Raw genomic sequence first — 20,464 nt, forward strand, 5'->3', positions numbered from 1 at the left:
AAATAGCATTTTCCAAGTAATTTGTAAATATATTCATTCTGGGTCATTCATTGTGTGTTTAGCATGCTATTGGGCCAGTGTAGCACTTTGTTTTTTTCATTTTTATGCATTTGTGACCGTTTTTAAACACTTTCATGCACCAATGATGTCTTTGTACTTCGTCATTTTTCACTTCATGGGGACTTCAAAAGTGTTAGAAATTCATTTTGGAGGCACACAGAACAGTGCAAATGCAGTTACATAGCATTCAGGAGACTGCAATTACACCTATATAGTTTTTAAAAGATTTTGATGTAATAACATTTTTGACCTCCATAGGGAGGGCCCTTAAGCTGAACTTTTACCCAGCTCGGAGTTCCATGACCTTGTCCCCCTGAAATTGAAAATCGAATTTTCAAAGTGTTTAGTAAAACTGTTCATTCTGTGTCATTCATTATGTCTTTAGCCTGCTATTGGACCACTGCAGCACTATGTTTTGTTAATTTTAACCCAATGTTGACCTTTTTTGACCACTTTGATGCACCAGTGAAGTTTTTGGACTTAGTCATTTTTCACTTTATGGTGACTTCAAAAGTGTTAGAAATTCATTTTGTAAATACCTAGAACGGTGCAAATGCAGCCATATAGCATTCAGGGCACAACAATTACACCTATATAGTTTTTAAATGATTTTGATGCAATAACATTTTTGACCTCCATGGGGAGGGCACTCAAGCTAAACTTTTACCTAGCTCCGAGTTCCACGACCTCGGGTGGAAAAAGTGACTTTGCCCCCTTAAACCCAAAAACTTCAAAAAGTCACCCCTGGAGGCCAGAAATGGGTCTTAGACACTCTTGGTATGTCATCTGAGGTATACTATGGTGTTCTTGGGTCCAGAACTAGAAATGTGATGTGACTCTGATATCTAGGGCCTATAATGGAAAAAATTAATTTGACACCAAACACCTCAAAATGTCTGAAATAGGACTCAGACATGTACCTGGAGGCTGGAAATGAGCCCTAGACACTCTTGCTATATCACCTGAGATATAATATAGGGTCCTGGTGGCCACAGGGACACAAAAACAGTCAGGTGGGTTGATACTGAAAATTAGCAAAAATCGTCCCAAAAATTTCTTTGACAAGATTTGCTAATTTTCCAAATAGCTCAGAATGGATATCAGAGACACTGTCTGAGTGCGCAAGATATGAATACACTTGTCAGAAAGGTCAGCTCTGATGCTTTCATGTGATATATATAACTTTGATATTATATAAAGTTTTTTTTCCGCTACCAACCAAGGGAAACACCTGATATCGTACCCGATTTTGAGAACATTGGGCTGGGTGGAAAAAGTCACTTTGCCCCCTTAAACCCAAAAACTTCAAAAGGTCACCCCTGGAGGCCAGAAATGGGTCTTAGACACTCTTGGTATGTCATCTGAGGTATACTATGGTCTTCTTGGGTCCAGAACTAGAAATCTGATGTGACTCTGATATCTAGGAGCTATAATGGAAAAAAATGAATTTGACACCAAACACCTCAAAATGTCACAAATAGGAGTCAGACATGTACCTGGAGGCTGGAAATGAGCCCTAGCCACTCTTGTTATATAATCTGAGATATATTATGGGGTCCTGGTGGCTACAGGGACCTGAAAACAGTCATGAGGGTTGATACCGAAAATTAGCAAAAATCGTCTAAAAAAGTTTTTTTGACAAGATTTGCTAATTTTCCAAATAGCTCAGAATGGATATCACAGTCACTTTGTGAGTACCCAGGACCTAAATATACTTGTTAGAAAGCTCAGATCTGATGCTTTCATTTGATCTATCTACCTTTGCTATTATCTGAAGTTTTTTTTTCAGCTTCCAGCCATGGGAAAAACCTGACATTGTACCCGATTTTGAGCACCTTAGTCTGGATGGAAGAAGTGACTTTGCCCCCTTAAACCCCAAAACTTCAAAAAGTCATCCCTGGAGGCCAGAAATGGGTCTTAGACACTCCTGGTATGTCATCTGAGGTATACTAAGGGGTCCTTAGGTCCAGAACTAGAAATTTGATGTGACTCTGAGCTCAATGTGATGTGACTCTGAGCTATATGGCCTATAATGGAAAAAATGAGTTTGACCCCAAACACCTCGAAATGTCACAAATAGGAGTCAGACATGTACCTGGAGGCTGGAAATGAGCCCTAGCCACTCTTGTTATATCATCTGAGATATATTATGGGGTCCTGGTGGCTACAGGGACCCGAAAACAGTCATGAGGGTTGATACCGAAAATTAGCAAAAATCGTCAAAAAAAGTTTTTTTGACAAGATTTGCTAATTTTCCAAATAGCTCAGAATGGATATCACAGTCACTCTGTGAGTACCCATGACCTAAATATACTGGTTAGAAAGCTCAGATCTGATGCTTTCATTTGATCTATCTACCTTTGCTATTATCTGAAGGTTTTTTTTCAGCTTCCAGCCAAGGGAAGAACCTGACATCGTACCCGATTTTGAGCAACGTAGCCTGGATGGAAGAAGTGACTATGCCCCCTTAAACCCCAAAACTTCAAAAAGTCATCCCTGGAGGCCAGAAATGGGTCTTAGACACTCCTGGTATGTCATCTGAGGTATACTAAGGGGTCCTTAGGTCCAGAACTAGAAATTTGATGTGACTCTGAGCTCAATGTGATGTGACTCTGAGCTCTATGGCCTATATTGGGAAAAATGAGTTTGATCCCAAACACCTCGAAATGTCACAAATAAGAGTCAGACATGTACCTGGAGGCTGGAAATGAGCCCTAGCCACTCTTGTTATATCATCTGAGATATATTATGGGGTCCTGGTGGCTACAGGGACCTGAAAACAGTCATACAAAGCAATTTGAATCCATACGAGGCAATTTTTAATTTTCGGCCATCTGGTCACCCTTTGAAATGGATAGTATATACTACAGAGGATGTAGTGCACTCTATTTCTTGAAGCATATGATGTACTGACTTAATTTCAATTGCAGTATGTAGCTAAGACATTTACAATTCATAGTGGTAACTCTCATGGTTGTGGCTTATAGGGACAAGGTACAAATCAAGTGTAACCTTCAGGTAAGTTTTTATTTTTCACTTTCATGTGTGTTGTAGAACACTTTATACTTTTGGCTATAATTCATAGTCTGTACATTATAGAGACATAATTTAAACAGCACTTTGTTCCTAGTGATGTGCATCTTACCCATGTGAATTATTATGTGTGTGGCGTATTGTAAAGTTGTCAAAATTTGAGGTTGAATGTATGACGTTTTTCAATACCGTCGCATGTACGAAAAAGTATGCCTTACATTTTGTCCCATACTTCTAAAACCATACAATCTGGATCCATAATTGGAAGTGCAGCATTAAGCTAACATGATGCCACTGTCCTGTGTTCATTTTCATGCATGTGGAAAGCTTCAAAGTGGTGTGAATCTTTCAGCGATTAAACACATATTTTTAAAAAAATTCCTTCAGCTTTTGCAAAATGTGTCACGTATGTTATGTCATCAGTCAAGATCCATATTAGATAGAGCTTGATTTCCAACTGCAACACATTCTATAACATAGCCTACTACAGTGTGCCATTTTATATGCATGTGGCTCACACACAAGGTGCATACAAAGCAATTTGAATCCATACGAGGCGATTTTTAATTTGCGGCCATCTGGTCACCCATTGAAATGGATAGGATATATTACATAGTATGTGGTGCACTATAAATCTTGAACCATATGAGGTACCGACCTAATTTCAATCACAGTATGTAGCTAAGACATCTACACTTTATAGTGGTAACTCTCATATTTGTGGCTTATAGGGACAAGGTACAAATCAAGTGTAATCTTCAGGAAAAGTTTTTATTTTTCACTTTCATGTGTGTTGAAGAACACTTTATGCTTTAGGCTACAAAATGTGAAGTTGAATGTATGATGTTTTTCAATAACGTCACATGTGTGAAAAAATATGCCTTACGTTGTGGCCCATAATTCTAAAACCATACAATCTGGATCCATAATTCTGAGTGCAGCATACAGTTACCATCATGCCACTGCCCTGTGGTCATTGTCATGCCTGTGCCATGCTTAGAAGTGGTGAGAATCATTCAGTGATGAAACGCATGTTTTATAAAATTTGCCTCCATTTTTTGCAAAATGAGTCACGTATATTGTGTCATCAGTCATGATCCATACTAGATAGAGCTTGATTTCCAACTGCAACACATTCTATAGCATACCCTACTACATTGTGTCATTTTAAATGCATGTGGCTTACACGTAAGGTACATACAACGCAATATGAATCCATACGACGCGATTTTCAATTTGCGGCCATCTGGTCGTCCCATTGAAATGGATAGGATATTATACATAGCAGAATGTGCCCTATAATTCTTGAAGCATATAAGTTAAAGACTTAATTTCAATTGCAGATTCTAGCTAAGATTCGTATGCATTATTGTACCAATTCTTATGCATGTGGCCCACATAGAAAGTGCACGAAATGGAAGTTGAATCCATACGAGGCGATTTTCGATTTCCGGCCATCTGGTCACCCAAATCTCAAAGATTATTGTTAATAATTCAGTGTGTTTTTATGCTATTTAGCTAATAATGCATGAACCTGTTTATTAACATGTGCATAATGAGATACCAAAGAGAAAATAATGAAAATGTATTGGTAAACCGTATTTTGGTAGACTTTAAAAAACCCCATTGAAAAACACATGCATCACCAATGCTGCTTTTTGCTTGTGCCTAAAACGAAAATGTGTTATTAAAAAGTGAATATAACACATAGAGATGTTTTTTCTTTTGTTTATGAAGCCTAATGTGAAGGCAGGTCACACCTATGTTTTACTTTGAAAAAATCTCTTTTCTAAAATTTACGGCGTTACCTTGTTTTTTAATATAGCTAAAAAAACAATTGTTAAAGTCGCTTATAAAAAAGTGATCGTAAATGCTATTTTGTTTTTTTTTTCAGCTTGAGGTTCAGTTTAATATGAGTCTTAATTTGAGGTATCACTTGCCCTAGTAAACAATCCCCAAAGTCTATTTTTTTTCAATTTTCCCAAGCTCAATGTTAAACACATGCATCACCAATGATGCAAAAAGTCAAGTCAGAAATTTCAAACAGCAATAAAAAAGTGAGAAAAACAGATATTTGAAAAATTCCTTTTGTTTATGCGGCCTTATGTCCAAAGCCATCCAACAAGAGAATTTTTTTTTAATTCGGTCGATTTAAAAAAAAATCTGCGAACTATTTTATTTCTCTCAAAAAAGTGCCAAAAAGTGACTTTTTGTGCAAAAAAGTGCCCGTACAATATTTTTTCATCTAATAAACTTTTTATGACTCAGAATACACTTAGGCTTCAGGTCAATGTGTTTTCGTTTGGGGGAGGGGCCCAGGGAAAAAAACACCTTTTTTTTTCTCGGATTGGTCAAAGGTCAGGTCAGGGAGGCTTGACTCTTGTTGCACCAGTGCTGCTTCGGCTGCACCAGTGCTGCTTCGGCTGCACTGGTGCAGCTTCTCAGACTTGAGGCGTTGCACCAGTGCAGCATAGAAAAGAAACTTTTTAATAAAAGGATTTAAAACTAATTCAAGATATACATTATCTAAGGAATGTTATAAAAACTCAGATATGGAGAATATTTTTCATTTTCGTCCATTTTTGACCGTTTTGGAGCACTTTGAAGCACTGATGCAGCTTTGGGATTTTTATGGTTATTTTGATCAGAGATGCTCCTAATGTGTTTAAAATTCATGTGGGATGTATCCAAGACACTGCCATCACACCTATATAGTTTTTACATGATTTTGATGTATTAAAATTTTGACCTCCATAAGGGGGGAAAGGTTGAACTTTTACCCCGCTCGGAGTTCCATGACTTTCGTGACCTTGTCCCCCTGAAATTTAAAATTGCATTTTCAAAGTAATGTGTACAACTATTCATTCTGTGTCATTCATTGTGTGTTTAGCATGCTATTGAGCCACTGTAGCACTTGTTTCTTTTCGTTTTTATGCATTTTTGACCGTTTTTGAACACTTTGATGCTCCAAATGGTCTTTGGACTTAGTCACTTTTTGCTTCATGGAGACTTCAAAAGTGTTAGAAAGTCACTTTGGAGGCACACAGGACAGTGCAAATGCACCTATATAGCAACCAGGACACTCCAATCACACCTATATAGTTTTTAAATGATTTTGATGAATTAAAAATTTTGACCTCGATGAGGGGTGGAAAGTTTGAACTTTTACCCCGCTCGGAGTTCCATGACTTCTGTGACCTCGTCCCCCTGAAATTTAAAATAGCATTTTCCAAGTAATTTGTAAATATATTCATTCTGGGTCATTCATTGTGTGTTTAGCTTGCTATTGGGCCAGTGTAGCACTTAGTTTTTTTCATTTTTATGCATTTGTGACCGTTTTTAAACACTTTCATGCACCAATGATGTCTTTGTACTTCGTCATTTTTCACTTCATGGAGACTTCAAAAGTGTTAGAAATTCATTTTGGAGGCACACAGAACAGTGCAAATGCAGTTACATAGCATTCAGGACACTGGTGCATGCGTGCGCTTTCCGCACATCTCCCGAATCCCGAGGGCCATTCCCGACTTCAGCATTGCTTGTCCTGACTGCTCCCAGCGATTCCCTAGGCCCTAGGCCTAACCACTGTTCGAGTGGCCTCTCTTATACCACTTGTTTAGTATATGGTTCGAGTGGCCCCCTGCCCTCATCCATAATTGTGCAACTTTGTATGTTTAAACAGTGCTTTTGATTTAACGCTTGTGCCCCTTTATTCATAAAGAATACTGGGGATTGTTTTTAGTAATAAACACATATATTTTTATAACATATACTTGTGTGGTGTCCTTTCATTTGGTATTACAGGATTGTATGTGGTAAAACAGCTCGCTTAACACAACCTCTTAAGTTAAGCCTTTAGGCTGCTTAGTCCATGCTACCCCTAGGATAGCTTGTCTAATAAGGTTGACTTACAACCAGACACCATAAGGGATTGTTTGGTCAGGTAGTAGGTGGTTCCAGAATTGGAAACATCCCCTACCAGGCCAACTTCTCACACACAGCCTGGGGGACCAAGCACAGCCTTGGGGACCAAGAGCAACCAGGGGGACCAAGCACAGCCTGGGGGACCAAGCACAGCCTGGGGGACCAAGAGCAACCAGGGGGACCAAGCACAGCCTGGGGGACCAAGCACAGCCTGGGGGACCAAGAGCAACCAGGGGGACCAAGCACAGCCAGGGGGACCAAGCACAGCCAGGGGGACCAGGAGCAACCAGGGGGACCAAGCACAGCCTGGGGGACCAAGCACAGCCTGGGGGACCAAGCACAGCCTGGGGGGACCAAGAGCAACCAGGGGGTCCAAGCACAGCCTGGGGGACCAAGCACAGCCTGGGGGACCAAGAGCAACCAGGGGGACCAAGCACAGCCTGGGGGACCAAGCACAGCCTGGGGGACCAAGCACAGCCTGGGGGACCAAGAGCAACCAGGGGGGCCAAGCACAGCCTGGGGGACCAAGCACAGCCTGGGGGACCAAGAGCAACCAGGGGGAACAAGCACAGCCTGGGGGACCAAGCACAGCCTGGGGGACCAAGAGCAACCAGAGGGACCAAGCACAGCCTGGGGGACCAAGAGCAACCAGGGGGACCAAGCACAGCCAGGGGTACCAAGCACAGCCAGGGGGACCAAGAGCAACCAGGGGGACCAAGCACAGCCTGGGGGACCAAGCACAGCCTGGGGGACCAAGCACAGCCTGGAGGACCAAGAGCAACCAGGGGGTCCAAGCACAGCCTGGGGGACCAAGCACAGCCTGGGGGACCAAGAGCAACCAGGGGGACCAAGCACAGCCTGGGGGACCAAGCACAGCCTGGGGGACCAAGAGCAACCAGGGGGACCAAGCACAGCCTGGGGGACCAAGCACAGCCTGGGGGACCAAGAGCAACCAGGGGGACCAAGCACAGCCAGGGGGACCAAGAGCAACCAGGGGGACCAAGCACAGCCAGGGGGACCAAGAGCACCAGGGGGACCAAGCACAGCCTGGGGGACCAAGAGCAACCAGGGGGACCAAGCACAGCCTGGGGGACCAAGCACAGCCTGGGGACCAAGCACAGCCAGGTGTACCAAGCACAGCCAGGGGGACCAAGAGCAACCAGGGAGACCAAGCACAGCCTGGGGGACCAAGCACAGCCAGGGGGACCAAGAGGAACCAGGGAGACCAAGCATAGCCAGGGGGACCAAGAGCATCCAGGGGGACCAAGCACAGCCTGGGGGACCAAGCACAGCCTGGGGGACCAAGAGCAACCAGGGGGACCAAGCACAGCCAGGGGTACCAAGCACAGCCTGGGGGACCAAGAGCAACCAGGTGGACCAAGCACAGCCTGGGGGACCAAGAGCAACCAGGGGGACCAAGCACAGCCTGGGGGACCAAGCACAGCCTGGGGGACCAAACACAGCCTGGGGGACCAAGAGCAACCAGGGGGAGCAAGCACAGCCTGGGGGACCAAGCACAGCTTGGGGACCAAGAGCAACCAGGGGGACCAAGCACAGCCTGGGGGACCAAGCAGCCTGGGGGACCAAGCACAGCCAGGGGTACCAAGCACAGCCAGGGGGACCAAGAGCAACCAGGGGGACCAAGCACAGCCTGGGGGACCAAGCACAGCCTGGGGGACCAAGAGCAACCAGGGGGACCAAGCACAGCCTGGGGGACCAAGCACAGCCTGGGGGACTGTAGGAAGGTGGCTACCTGACTATGGTTACCCCAGATTTTTTGCCTGTGTTTAGCTGGTTTTTTGACTTAGTTGACCTGGTTGCCTGCTAATCAGGGCCCCAGGCCATCTGCTCTCTCTGTAAAATGGATTCCATGTACCCTAGGTACATACCACAATTGGAAATGGACTCCTTGTCAGCCCCTGTATAATGCACTATAGGTGCCAAGGGCATAGGAGCCACCAAGGCCTACCAGGGGCTGCAGCATATCTTTTGCCACCCCTGGCTGGTTCTTAAATTGACACAACTGGCTGATCACTCAGCTGGGGTAAGGTGGTGTAACCACCCCTTACTTAGATATAGTATACCTATATCTAAACCTATATCTGGACACATATCAACCTGTGAGCCACTCCTATGGAAGGCCTAATGTGAGAAGTTGGCCTGATAGGTGATGTTTCCAATTCTGGAACCACCTATTATCAGACCAAACAATCCCTTATGGTGTCTGGTTGTAAGTCAACTGTAGGAGAGTAGGGTCTGCTATCCTATGGTCACCCCAAATTTTTGCTTTTTGCTTCACTGGTTTTCGACTACTGAGGCTGTGGGCCTGCTGATCAGACCCCCAGCCTGCTGTTCTCTCACTAAATTACTGACACATGTGCTATAGGCACATGCCAATTGGAAATGGACTCCTTGTCAGCCCCTGTAGAATGCACTATAGGTGCACAGGGCACAGGAGCCACTAAGGCCTACCAGGGGCTGCAGCATATCTTTTGCCACCCCTGGCTGGTTCTTAAATTGACACAACTGGCTGATCACTCAGCTGGGGTAAGGTGGTGTACACACCCCTTGCTTAGATATAGTATACATATGTCTAAACCTATATCTGGACACATGTAAACCTGTGAGCCACTCCTATAGAAAGGCCTCATCAATCCTGGAGGCTGAGTGCGTGGTTTTATGTGAGATGGAGCTCTAGCATGAGCTGAGCCTGTCTGCAGCCGTCTGGAACAAATCCCTAAGCTGTTTCAGGATAATGCCATACCATATACTATTAAGTGCCTTATAATCCTCGCGGTTATTTAGCAACTTTGGTTTGGCTTTATCAAAACATGTCGTGTAAGGTGTCATACGCTTTGGAATACCATCCCCTCGCCAGTTCTGGCGACGGGGATGGCATTCCACCCCTCTAGAGGGGTAAGACATGTTACTTTACTTTAATGCGGTTGATTTTTCCAAAGACCTTAAGATCCACAAAATGGATGCCTCTGCCACAGACAAATGTCTGGACCCCTGGAGCTGACCGAAACTCAGTCAAGGGGGTCCTGGACAAAGGGTTTCCTGTCACAGGAGGGTGTCACCGCCCTCCAGACAGGAGATAGTGTATTGTAGCAGGGAGGTTTGAAAGAAACCAGACACTGCTTGGGGCGCACAAGGCTGCCCCTTGCATAATCCGGCCAAACCGGTTCTGGGGCACTCCAGCCCTCGTGCCAGGGCGGCCTGGATCAAAGGAAGGGGGTGTATCCACCCACTTCCTGGGTCCCACCCATAGGAGGGGACCTAGCAGGTAATCACGCCCACCAGATTCGAATAAGAGTGGGAGCAGTGCCAATGCACATCAGATTTCCTGGAAGAAACATTTGAAACGAAACTCTGGACCCTTGGACCTCCACTCCAACGTGGAAGCCCGAAAAATCTCCCTTGTGGTCAAGGAGTGACCACCCTGCAGCAGCAGGCACCATCCAGCCCTCGACGTCTACTTAGTTGCAGTTCCCGCCGGAACTCGAGCGACTGAGATCGACGAGATCAAGCATGCCCAGCTTCTAACAGCCCGATCCACAGTCCCTGCAAAGCTGAGACCCGTGGAGGCGACCGGAAGCGTGGGGCACGCCATCTTGAATTGACCACGAGACGCTGACCGTGCAGCCCACGAGTGACCCTCGAAGCTGTGCACCGGGGTTTGAGAAGCCCCCACCCTGAGCTACTCCTGGGCCGAAGTTCAGCCCTCCACACTCGACGAGTGCTGCGTGGGGCCCTTTGGCACAATTTGGCTCAACGCGTTGGCCCGGTCACTTGCCAGCTGGCTTGTGGTCCCTGTGCCGACGAACTACCGAAAAAGACTCGTGAATCTGGTTGCTCCAGATCCACACCAGCTCCCCTGAAAAGGAGCCCCGACTCTGACCTTCCTGGTCCGAGTGAGAAGCAATCTTCCGATCCCGCGTGGATTGCTCTTACCAAGGCTTGTTTGCTCCAAACTTGAAGCCGACTGCACCGACGGTGAGAGCCTGCGTGGGACAGATCGTGACCTGCTCCTGGACGTCGCAGATGCCCCAGAGCCCACGTGACAGCGGAGAGAAGCTCCTCGACGACCACCTGATTGCGCCCGACATTGCCTGGTTCCGTCCTGGTTCCACCCTGGTCACTGCTGAGTGACCCAGACTCTGTCCCCTCTGCTTTCAGGTACTTTTCTACTTGAGTCCACCCTTGGACTCCACCGGACACTTCATCTTTAACCCGCCTGCAGCCCTTTCAGCTTCAAGCACCAAGAGCCTGCGTGTCAAAACCCGACGCCACTTCGACCCTGTGCACCCACTTCCTGTGGGTGAGGTAACTTTGCTCCGCCGGTGTTCCCACACTGGTGCACACCTCTAGGGTCTGTGTGTTAAGTTTTGTTCCTCTAGGTTCAGCGGAAGTGTCCTTTAACTTTAACTTTACAACTTTTACGCACCATTGGTTAACATTGGTGCATGCGTGCGCTTTCCGCACATCTCCCGAATCCCGAGGGCCATTCCCGACTTCAGCATTGCTTGTCCTGACTGCTCCCAGCGATTCCCTAGGCCCTAGGCCTAACCACTGTTCGAGTGGCCTCTCTTATACCACTTGTTTAGTATATGGTTCGAGTGGCCCCCTACCCTCATCCATAATTGTGCAACTTTGTATGTTTAAACAGTGCTTTTGATTTAACGCTTGTGCCCCTTTATTCATAAAGAATACTGGGGATTGTTTTTAGTAATAAATACATATATTTTTATAATATATACTTGTGTGGTGTCCTTTCATTTGGTATTACAGGATTGTATGTGGTAAAACAGCTCGCTTAACACGACCTCTTAAGTTAAGCCTTTAGGCTGCTTAGTCCATGCTACCCCTAGGATAGCTTGTCTAATAAGGTTGACTTGCAACCAGACACCATAAGGGATTGTTTGGTCAGGTAGTAGGTGGTTCCAGAATTGGAAACATCCCCTACCAGGCCAACTTCTCACATCAACCTTATTAGACAAGCTATCCTAGGGGTAGCATGGACTAAGCAGCCTAAAGGCTTAACTTAAGAGGTCGTGTTAAGCGAGCTGTTTTACCACATACAATCCTGTAATATCAAATGAAAGGACACCACACAAGTATATATTATAAAAATATATGTGTTTATTACTAAAGACAATCCCCAGTATTCTTTATGAATAAAGGGGCACAAGCGTTAAATCAAAAGCACTGTTTAAACATACAAGTTGCACAATTATGGATGAGGGCGGGTGGCCACTCAAACCATATACTAAACAAGTGGTATAAGAGATGCCACTCGAGCAGTGGTTAGGCCTAGGGCCTAGGGAATCGCTGGGAGCAGTCAGGACAAGCAATGCTGAAGTCGGGAATGGCCCTCGGGCTTCGGCTGCACCAGTGCTGCTTCGGCTGCACTGGTGCAGCTTCTCAGACTTGAGGCGTTGCACCAGTGCAGCATAGAAAAGAAACTTTTTAATAAAAGGATTTAAAACTAATTCAAGATATACATTATCTAAGGAATGTTATAAAAACTCAGATATGGAGAATATTTTTCATTTTCGTCCATTTTTGACCGTTTTGGAGCACTTTGAAGCACTGATGCAGCTTTGGGATTTTTATGGTTATTTTGATCAGAGATGCTCCTAATGTGTTTAAAATTCATGTGGGATGTATCCAAGACACTGCCATCACACCTATATAGTTTTTAAATGATTTTGATGTATTAAAATTTTGACCTCCATAAGGGGGGAAAGGTTGAACTTTTACCCCGCTCGGAGTTCCATGACTTTCGTGACCTTGTCCCCCTGAAATTTAAAATTGCATTTTCAAAGTAATGTGTACAACTATTCATTCTGTGTCATTCATTGTGTGTTTAGCATGCTATTGGGCCACTGTAGCACTTGTTTTTTTTCGTTTTTATGCATTTTTGACCGTTTTTGAACACTTTGATGCTCCAAATGGTCTTTGGACTTAGTCACTTTTTGCTTCATGGAGATTTCAAAAGTGTTAGAAAGTCACTTTGGAGGCACACAGGACAGTGCAAATGCACCTATATAGCAATCAGGACACTCCAATCACACCTATATAGTTTTTAAATGATTTTGATGAATTAAACATTTTGACCTCCATGAGGGGTGGAAAGTTTGAACTTTTACCCCGCTCGGAGTTCCATGACTTCTGTGACCTCGTCCCCCTGAAATTTAAAATAGCATTTTCCAAGTAATTTGTAAATATATTCATTCTGGGTCATTCATTGTGTGTTTAGCATGCTATTGGGCCAGTGTAGCACTTTGTTTTTTTCATTTTTATGCATTTGTGACCGTTTTTAAACACTTTCATGCACCAATGATGTCTTTGTACTTCGTCATTTTTCACTTCATGGGGACTTCAAAAGTGTTAGAAATTCATTTTGGAGGCACACAGAACAGTGCAAATGCAGTTACATAGCATTCAGGAGACTGCAATTACACCTATATAGTTTTTAAAAGATTTTGATGTAATAACATTTTTGACCTCCATAGGGAGGGCCCTTAAGCTGAACTTTTACCCAGCTCGGAGTTCCATGACCTTGTCCCCCTGAAATTGAAAATCGAATTTTCAAAGTGTTTAGTAAAACTGTTCATTCTGTGTCATTCATTATGTCTTTAGCCTGCTATTGGACCACTGCAGCACTATGTTTTGTTAATTTTAACCCAATGTTGACCTTTTTTGACCACTTTGATGCACCAGTGAAGTTTTTGGACTTAGTCATTTTTCACTTTATGGTGACTTCAAAAGTGTTAGAAATTCATTTTGTAAATACCTAGAACGGTGCAAATGCAGCCATATAGCATTCAGGGCACAACAATTACACCTATATAGTTTTTAAATGATTTTGATGCAATAACATTTTTGACCTCCATGGGGAGGGCACTCAAGCTAAACTTTTACCTAGCTCCGAGTTCCACGACCTCGGGTGGAAAAAGTGACTTTGCCCCCTTAAACCCAAAAACTTCAAAAAGTCACCCCTGGAGGCCAGAAATGGGTCTTAGACACTCTTGGTATGTCATCTGAGGTATACTATGGTGTTCTTGGGTCCAGAACTAGAAATGTGATGTGACTCTGATATCTAGGGCCTATAATGGAAAAAATTAATTTGACACCAAACACCTCAAAATGTCTGAAATAGGACTCAGACATGTACCTGGAGGCTGGAAATGAGCCCTAGACACTCTTGCTATATCACCTGAGATATAATATAGGGTCCTGGTGGCCACAGGGACACAAAAACAGTCAGGTGGGTTGATACTGAAAATTAGCAAAAATCGTCCCAAAAATTTCTTTGACAAGATTTGCTAATTTTCCAAATAGCTCAGAATGGATATCAGAGACACTGTCTGAGTGCGCAAGATATGAATACACTTGTCAGAAAGGTCAGCTCTGATGCTTTCATGTGATATATATAACTTTGATATTATATAAAGTTTTTTTTCCGCTACCAACCAAGGGAAACACCTGATATCGTACCCGATTTTGAGAACATTGGGCTGGGTGGAAAAAGTCACTTTGCCCCCTTAAACCCAAAAACTTCAAAAGGTCACCCCTGGAGGCCAGAAATGGGTCTTAGACACTCTTGGTATGTCATCTGAGGTATACTATGGTCTTCTTGGGTCCAGAACTAGAAATCTGATGTGACTCTGATATCTAGGAGCTATAATGGAAAAAAATGAATTTGACACCAAACACCTCAAAATGTCACAAATAGGAGTCAGACATGTACCTGGAGGCTGGAAATGAGCCCTAGCCACTCTTGTTATATAATCTGAGATATATTATGGGGTCCTGGTGGCTACAGGGACCTGAAAACAGTCATGAGGGTTGATACCGAAAATTAGCAAAAATCGTCTAAAAAAGTTTTTTTGACAAGATTTGCTAATTTTCCAAATAGCTCAGAATGGATATCACAGTCACTTTGTGAGTACCCAGGACCTAAATATACTTGTTAGAAAGCTCAGATCTGATGCTTTCATTTGATCTATCTACCTTTGCTATTATCTGAAGTTTTTTTTTCAGCTTCCAGCCATGGGAAAAACCTGACATTGTACCCGATTTTGAGCACCTTAGTCTGGATGGAAGAAGTGACTTTGCCCCCTTAAACCCCAAAACTTCAAAAAGTCATCCCTGGAGGCCAGAAATGGGTCTTAGACACTCCTGGTATGTCATCTGAGGTATACTAAGGGGTCCTTAGGTCCAGAACTAGAAATTTGATGTGACTCTGAGCTCAATGTGATGTGACTCTGAGCTATATGGCCTATAATGGAAAAAATGAGTTTGACCCCAAACACCTCGAAATGTCACAAATAGGAGTCAGACATGTACCTGGAGGCTGGAAATGAGCCCTAGCCACTCTTGTTATATCATCTGAGATATATTATGGGGTCCTGGTGGCTACAGGGACCCGAAAACAGTCATGAGGGTTGATACCGAAAATTTGCAAAAATCGTCAAAAAAAGTTTTTTTGACAAGATTTGCTAATTTTCCAAATAGCTCAGAATGGATATCACAGTCACTTTGTGAGTACCCATGACCTAAATATACTTGTTAGAAAGCTCAGATCTGATGCTTTCATTTGATCTATCTACCTTTGCTATTATCTGAAGGTTTTTTTTCAGCTTCCAGCCAAGGGAAGAACCTGACATCGTACCCGATTTTGAGCAACGTAGCCTGGATGGAAGAAGTGACTATGCCCCCTTAAACCCCAAAACTTCAAAAAGTCATCCCTGGAGGCCAGAAATGGGTCTTAGACACTCCTGGTATGTCATCTGAGGTATACTAAGGGGTCCTTAGGTCCAGAACTAGAAATTTGATGTGACTCTGAGCTCAATGTGATGTGACTCTGAGCTCTATGGCCTATATTGGGAAAAATGAGTTTGATCCCAAACACCTCGAAATGTCACAAATAGGAGTCAGACATGTACCTGGAGGCTGGAAATGAGCCCTAGCCACTCTTGTTATATCATCTGAGATATATTATGGGGTCCTGGTGGCTACAGGGACCTGAAAACAGTCATACAAAGCAATTTGAATCCATACGAGGCAATTTTTAATTTGCGGCCATCTGGTCACCCTTTGAAATGGATAGGATATACTACAGAGGATGTAGTGCACTCTATTTCTTGAAGCATATGATGTACTGACTTAATTTCAATTGCAGTATGTAGCTAAGACATTTACAATTCATAGTGGTAACTCTCATGGTTGTGGCTTATAGGGACAAGGTACAAATCAAGTGTAACCTTCAGGTAAGTTTTTATTTTTCACTTTCATGTGTGTTGTAGAACACTTTATACTTTTGGCTATAATTCATAGTCTGTACATTATAGAGACATAATTTAAACAGCACTTTGTTCCTAGTGATGTGCATCTTACCCATGTGAATTATTATGTGTGTGGCGTATTGTAAAGTTGTCAAAATTTGAGGTTGAATGTATGACGTTTTTCAATACCGTCGCATGTACGAAAAAGTATGCCTTACATTTTGTCCCATACTTCTAAAACCATACAATCTGGATCCATAATTGGAAGTGCAGCATTAAGCTAACATGATGCCACTGTCCTGTGTTCATTTTCATGCATGTGGAAAGCTTCAAAGTGGTGTGAATCTTTCAGCGATGAAACACATATTTTTAAAAAAATTCCTCCAGCTTTTGCAAAATGTGTCACGTATGTTATGTCATCAGTCAAGATCCATATTAGATAGAGCTTGATTTCCAACTGCAACACATTCTATAACATAGCCTACTACAGTGTGCCATTTTATATGCATGTGGCTCACACACAAGGTGCATACAAAGCAATTTGAATCCATACGAGGCGATTTTTAATTTGCGGCCATCTGGTCACCCATTGAAATGGATAGGATATATTACATAGTATGTGGTGCACTATAAATCTTGAACCATATGAGGTACTGACCTAATTTCAATCACAGTATGTAGCTAAGACATCTACACTTTATAGTGGTAACTCTCATATTTGTGGCTTATAGGGACAAGGTACAAATCAAGTGTAATCTTCAGGAAAAGTTTTTATTTTTCACTTTCATGTGTGTTGAAGAACACTTTATGCTTTTGGCTACAAAATGTGAAGTTGAATGTATGATGTTTTTCAATAACGTCACATGTGTGAAAAAATATGCCTTACGTTGTGGCCCATAATTCTAAAACCATACAATCTGGATCCATAATTCTGAGTGCAGCATACAGTTACCATCATGCCACTGCCCTGTGGTCATTGTCATGCCTGTGCCATGCTTAGAAGTGGTGAGAATCATTCAGTGATTAAACGCATGTTTTATAAAATTTGCCTCCATTTTTTGCAAAATGAGTCACGTATATTGTGTCATCAGTCATGATCCATACTAGATAGAGCTTGATTTCCAACTGCAACACATTCTATAGCATACCCTACTACATTGTGTCATTTTAAATGCATGTGGCTTACACGTAAGGTACATACAACGCAATATGAATCCATACGACGCGATTTTCAATTTGCGGCCATCTGGTCGTCCCATTGAAATGGATAGGATATTATACATAGCAGAATGTGCCCTATAATTCTTGAAGCATATAAGTTAAAGACTTAATTTCAATTGCAGATTCTAGCTAAGATTCGTATGCATTATTGTACCAATTCTTATGCATGTGGCCCACATAGAAAGTGCACGAAATGGAAGTTGAATCCATACGAGGCGATTTTCGATTTCCGGCCATCTGGTCACCCAAATCTCAAAGATTATTGTTAATAATTCAGTGTGTTTTTATGCTATTTAGCTAATAATGCATGAACCTGTTTATTAACATGTGCATAATGAGATACCAAAGAGAAAATAATGAAAATGTATTGGTAAACCGTATTTTGGTAGACTTTAAAAAACCCCATTGAAAAACACATGCATCACCAATGCTGCTTTTTGCTTGTGCCTAAAACGAAAATGTGTTATTAAAAAGTGAATATAACACATAGAGATGTTTTTTCTTTTGTTTATGAAGCCTAATGTGAAGGCAGGTCACACCTATGTTTTACTTTGAAAAAATCTATTTTCTAAAATTTACGGCGTTACCTTGTTTTTTAATACAGCTAAAAAAACAATTGTTAAAGTCGCTTATAAAAAAGTGATCGTAAATGCTATTTTGTTTTTTTTTTCAGCTTGAGGTTCAGTTTAATATGAGTCTTAATTTGATGTATCACTTGCCCTAGTAAACAATCCCCAAAGTCTATTTTTTTTCAATTTTCCCAAGCTCAATGTTAAACACATGCATCACCAATGATGCAAAAAGTGAAGTCAGAAATTTCAAACAGCAATAAAAAAGTGAGAAAAACAGATATTTGAAAAATTCCTTTTGTTTATGCGGCCTTATGTCCAAAGCCATCCAACAAGAGCATTTTTTTTTTATTCGGTCGATTTAAAAAAAATCTGCGAACTATTTTATTTCTCTCAAAAAAGTGCCAAAAAGTGACTTTTTGTGCAAAAAAGTGCCCGTACAATATTTTTTCATCTAATAAACTTTTTATGACTCAGAATACACTTAGGCTTCAGGTCAATGTGTTTTCGTTTGGGGGAGGGGCCCAGGGAAAAAAACACCTTTTTTTCTCGGATTGGTCAAAGGTCTGCTTCGGCTGCACCAGTGCTGCTTCGGCTGCACTGGTGCAGCTTCTCAGACTTGAGGCGTTGCACCAGTGCAGCATAGAAAAGAAACTTTTTAATAAAAGGATTTAAAACTAATTCAAGATATACATTATCTAAGGAATGTTATAAAAACTCAGATATGGAGAATATTTTTCATTTTCGTCCATTTTTGACCGTTTTGGAGCACTTTGAAGCACTGATGCAGCTTTGGGATTTTTATGGTTATTTTGATCAGAGATGCTCCTAATGTGTTTAAAATTCATGTGGGATGTATCCAAGACACTGCCATCACACCTATATAGTTTTTAAATGATTTTGATGTATTAAAATTTTGACCTCCATAAGGGGGGAAAGGTTGAACTTTTACCCCGCTCGGAGTTCCATGACTTTCGTGACCTTGTCCCCCTGAAATTTAAAATTGCATTTTCAAAGTAATGTGTACAACTATTCATTCTGTGTCATTCATTGTGTGTTTAGCATGCTATTGGGCCACTGTAGCACTTGTTTTTTTTTCGTTTTTATGCATTTTTGACCGTTTTTGAACACTTTGATGCTCCAAATGGTCTTTGGACTTAGTCACTTTTTGCTTCATGGAGATTTCAAAAGTGTTAAAAAGTCACTTTGGAGGCACACAGGACAGTGCAAATGCACCTATATAGCAATCAGGACACTCCAATCACACCTATATAGTTTTTAAATGATTTTGATGAATTAAACATTTTGACCTCCATGAGGGGTGGAAAGTTTGAACTTTTACCCCGCTCGGAGTTCCATGACTTCTGTGACCTCGTCCCCCTGAAATTTAAAATAGCATTTTCCAAGTAATTTGTAAATATATTCATTCTGGGTCATTCATTGTGTGTTTAGCTTGCTATTGGGCCAGTGTAGCACTTTGTTTTTTTCATTTTTATGCATTTGTGACCGTTTTTAAACACTTTCATGCACCAATGATGTCTTTGTACTTCGTCATTTTTCACTTCATGGGGACTTCAAAAGTGTTAGAAATTCATTTTGGAGGCACACAGAACAGTGCAAATGCAGTTACATAGCATTCAGGAGACTGCAATTACACCTATATAGTTTTTAAAAGATTTTGATGTAATAAAATTTTTGACCTCCATGGGGAGGGCCCTTAAGCTGAACTTTTACCCAGCTCGGAGTTCCATGACCTTGTCCCCCTGAAATTGAAAATCGAATTTTCAAAGTGTTTAGTAAAACTGTTCATTCTGTGTCATTTATTATGTCTTTAGCCTGCTATTGGACCACTGCAGCACTATGTTTTGTTAATTTTAACCCAATGTTGACCTTTTTTGACCACTTTGATGCACCAGTGAAATTTTTGGACTTAGTCATTTTTCACTTCATGGAGACTTCAAAAGTGTTAGAAATTCATTTTGTAAATACCTAGAACGGTGCAAATGCAGCCATATAGCATTCAGGGCACTACAATTACACCTATATAGTTTTTAAATGATTTTGATGCAATAACATTTTTGACCTCCATGGGGAGGGCACTCAAGCTAAACTTTTACCCAGCTCCGAGTTCCACGACCTCGGGTGGAAAAAGTGACTTTGCCCCCTTAAACCCAAAAACTTCAAAAAGTCACCCCTGGAGGCCAGAAACGGGTCTTAGACACTCTTGGTATGTCATCTGAGGTATACTATGGTGTTCTTGGGTCCAGAACTAGAAATGTGATGTGACTCTGATATCTAGGGCCTATAATGGAAAAAATGAATTTGACACCAAACACCTCAAAATGTCTGAAATAGGACTCAGAC

The sequence above is a fragment of the Lissotriton helveticus genome (genome assembly GCF_964261635.1).
Source record: "Lissotriton helveticus chromosome 1_1 unlocalized genomic scaffold, aLisHel1.1 SUPER_1_unloc_33, whole genome shotgun sequence".
NCBI classification, from domain to species: Eukaryota; Metazoa; Chordata; class Amphibia; order Caudata; family Salamandridae; genus Lissotriton; species Lissotriton helveticus.